Below are 4,623 nucleotides of genomic sequence, written 5' to 3'. Positions count from 1 at the left end.
GGTGAAAGGCAGTACTTAAGTTCACCTTTGAACCCAAACCTTTTTAGAATGACTTCCAAAACTGTTCTGTAAATTGTTCACCTCTATCTGATATAATCGAAACAAGGACTCCATGAAGTCTTACTACCTCTTGAATATATAACCTGGCATAATCCTTTCCTGCATGGGTAGTCTTTATCGGCAAAAAGTGGGCTGATTTTGTCATTCTGTCGACAATCACCCAAATAGAATCATGTTGCCTACGAGACTTTGATAAACCTATGATGAAGACCATATTAATCATCTCTCACTTCCATTCCGAAAGTTCTATATTCTGAGCCAAACCACCGGGCCTTCGGTGCTCTACTTTAACTTGTTGGCAATTTGGGCACTTAGCAACAAATTCTGCAATGCCCTTCTTCATACTATTCCACCAATACACCTCTTTGAAATTGCGATATATCTTTGTAGAGCCCAGATGAATGGAATATCTGGAGTTATGAGCCTTCTGCATGATCCGCTCTTGGTGTCCATCCACCATTGGTACACACAATCTACCTAGATATCTCAGTACACCATCTTCCCCTTGTTCAAATGCTAATGCTTTTTGCTCATGAACATTTGCCTTCAATTCAAGCAAAATAGGGTCTTGGTCTTGCTTGCCTTTTACTCTGACACTGATGATGATTTAGCCCCATTCATCACAACTACTCCTCATTTTGTGGAATCCATAAGTCTGACTCCCAGGCGTGCAAGTCTATGCATATCTTTTGCTAACTCTCTCTTTTCTTCCTCAACATGGGCAGTACTACCCATAGACAACCTGTTTAAAGAATCAGCAACAACATTAGCCTTACCTGGGTGGTAAAGAATACTCAAGTCATAATCCTTGAGTAATTCTAACCACCTCCTCTGTCTGAGATTGAGCTCCTTCTGAGTTAACACATATTGAAGGCTCTTGTGATAGGTGAACACATCCACATGAACACCATCAAGATAATGTCGCCATATTTTCAAAGCAAATACTACAACAAACAATTCTAAGTCATGGGTTTGGTTGTTCTTCTCATGAACTTTCAACTGTCTGGAGGCATAAACTTTAACTTTGCCATTCTACATTAACACACAACCCAATCAAACTATAGATGCATCACAATACACCACAAAACCTTGTGTACCTTATGGTAAGGTCAATACTGGGGCAGTAGTTAACCTCTTTTTCAATTCCTGAAAGCTTTTCTCACAAGCTTCAGACTATTGAAACTTAATTATTTTCTGAGACAATTTGGTCAAAGGGGATGAAATAGACGAGAACCCCTCTACGAACCTTCTATAATATCCAGCCAAACCTAAGAAACTCCTAATATCAGTTGGAGATGTGGGTCTAGGACAACTCTGCATTGCCTCTATCTTTTGGGTATCAACTCTAATTCCATCACCGGAAACTATGTGGCCTAAGAACGCCACAGACTCAAGCCAAAACTCACATTTTGAGAACTTAGCATATAACTTCTTATCTTTCAAAGTCTAAAGAACTATTCTAAGATGACTAGCATGATCTTCTTCATTCCTTGAATAGATTAGTATGTCATCAATGAAGACGATAACAAATATATCTAAATAAGGTTTGAAGACTCTAATCATAAGGTCCATGAACGCTACAGGTGCATTGGTCAAACTGAACGACATGACCAAAAACTCATAGTGACCATAACGGGTCCTGAATGCTGTTTTTGGAATATCACATTCCCTTACTTTTAACTAATGATAGCCTGATCTGAGGTCAATTTTTGAGAAACTGAAAGCACCCTGAAGCTGATCAAAAAGATCATCGATTCTCGGAAAAGGATACTTATTCTTGATGGTAACCTTGTTCAACTAATGATAATCTATACACATCCTAAGGGAACCATCATTATTTCTCACAAAAAAGACTTGAGCCCCCCAAGGTGAGACAATTGGTCGAATAATACCCTTATCCAAAAGATCCTTCAACTGCTTTTTAAGCTCTTTCAACTCTGCTGGTGCCATTTTGTATGACGTAATAGATATGGGATGAGTATCTGGAAGAAGATCTATACCGACGTCTATCTCTCTCTCAGGAGGGACACCGGGAAGGTCATCAAGAAAGACTTCTGGTAACTCTTTTACTACTGGAACTGACTGAATTGGAGGTACCTCAACACTTGAGTCATTAACTCGAACTAAGTGATAGACATACCCCTTAGAAACTAACTTCCTTGCCTTAAGGTACGAAATAAATTGACCCTTAGGCACTGCTGAACTGCTTTTCCACTCTAAGACTGACTCATTTGGATACTAAAACTTCACAACCCGAGTTCTACAATCAACTGAGGCATAACAGGTACGAAGCCAGTCCATACCAAGAATGACATCAAAATCTACTATGTCTAACTCAACTAGATCAGCCATGGTACTCTTATGATTAACGGAAATGGGACAATCACGATAAACTCTCTCTACTAAAATAGACTCACCAACAGGCGTAGAGACACTGAATGGTTCACTAAGTTGTTCAAGAATAACATCAAAGTCCAACGACTTGGATCATACCAGTGACAACATCTGGTGAATCCTCTTGCTCTTGGCGACTGTTGATAGAATAGAGGCGTTTTGCTCCTCTGCTAGTACCGGAAGTAACTCCTCTAGGTGAAGCCCAGTCTGGTGGAGCAACTGACAAAGACTGGGCTTTATTGCCCCCATTACCATTTCCCTACTTGTTCTTTGGTACATCTCGCATGAAATGCCCAGTCTGACCACACTTGAAACAACCAGTGGAGCCCTCACGACAAATACCTGAGTGGTTCCTACCACACTTGGCGCAGTCAGGAGACTTACTACCCCATTGCGCCACACTACCCTGAGAAAAAATAGGTTTAGCTCTGAAGTTCTGATTATTGTACTCACCTTTGTTCTTAGGTACAGGTGCACTAGCAGATGAAGGACCAAGGGCCTTCTGTTTCTGTTGGAGTGATGACCAGTTGGAATTACAATTCAGTTGTCCGGACTCATTCCCTGTCTTAGCCCTATTGTTCTTGAACTCATCTCTATCTTACAACTTGTCTTTCTCTACCTGCTGCACATAGACCATCAACCTCAAAATGTCCATGTCTCCAATAAGCATTGCTGCTCGGCCCTCTTTTCTTGGTTGACAGCCCAACCCAGCAACAAATAAGCTCATTCTACTCCTCATGTCCTTAACCATCTCCGGATCATAACGGGATAGTTAGGTGAACTTCAACCCGTACTCATGCACACTTAGAGAATCTTGCTTAAGTTTTAGAAATTCCCGTACCTTAGCCTCTTTCAATTCTCGGGGAAATAAACGCCCCAAGAAAGCCTCTTCAAAACATGCTCAACTCGCAGGTGGTGCATCCTCAACTCTACCACCTTTCCACTGATCAAACCAAGTCCTAGAAACATTTTTCATCTAATATGTAGCTAGCTCAACTCTCACAGTATCAGTAACATGCACCACATTGAACACCTTTGAGTTCCTCAATGAAGTTCTCTAGATCCTCTGCAGTGCTCGAACCAGTGAAACTTGGGGGATTCATCCTCAAGAACTCACGAATCCTTGAAGTGTCAGCCTCTTCTTGTTGAGCTCCTCTGTGCTACCCAGCTTGGTTGGTCACAACTTGACTGATCATCCTTAGAGCCTCTCTGAACTCAGCATTAGAAACTTCTCCTTGCGGTTGCATTTCAAGGACATTGGGTAACTCTTGTTCCTCAACATTCCTCCTAACTAGACGACCTCTGACTGCTCTTCATGGAGGCATGATTATTTGAAACACGCGCCGGCACGAATTAGAGGAAACTTTTTAGAGATAAACTCTAACTCATGAAATGAGTGTGAAAGAGGTGAAGGAATTCCTAAAGTTGCAGCCTCCTAATTATAGATGTGACGCGCTTCACACCGATAACCAGGACACTACAGACACGACTTCATAGACTCCCTAGGACTCTTGAACTCTAGGCTCTGATACTAAGTTTGTCACTCCCTGACCCTATACACTGGACGTGGCTGGCACTTGAAGACCATTATTGGCCCTAAGCGAACCCTTGGCCTAGCTTACTTAACTCAGCGGAAGACAATATTCATACTTATAATGATCAATAACACTTAACGGAACTGAATAGTAAAATAACTGATAACGTTTCAAGGTTAAACATGCAACTTTGCCAGAAGTGGCAACTCAAGTCTTAACAATAAGAAATGATAATGAAAAGACTCAAAGGACTAAGCCTCTAAAACAACTAAGATGAATGTTTGGACAACCCCACAACATCCTAATGAACTAACTAGAAAGCAATGAAAATAGATCCTCCGGAATGCAAGAAGGCTCACCGACTGACTCTGAACTGCTCACTGGATCAACGGTGCACTAGAATGCCGAACCTATTTACCTATGTCTGCATCATAAGACGATGCAGGCCAACTGGCATCAGTACATTGAATGTACGAGTATGCGAGTTGGAATGCTAAAACAACATAGGCTTAAAAGGGAATCTGAAAGAAACACTTACCTTGACTCTTCTTAACTCATGAATACTTAACTAAACTCATTTCAATATAAAGCAGTTTAAAACAAGTGCAATATAAAGAAAAAGGAAAACTGTTTA

This window comes from Solanum tuberosum, unplaced genomic scaffold (assembly GCF_000226075.1).
Source record: "Solanum tuberosum cultivar DM 1-3 516 R44 unplaced genomic scaffold, SolTub_3.0 scf00677, whole genome shotgun sequence".
NCBI classification, from domain to species: Eukaryota; Viridiplantae; Streptophyta; class Magnoliopsida; order Solanales; family Solanaceae; genus Solanum; species Solanum tuberosum.
This window is presented reverse-complemented; position numbering follows the sequence as displayed.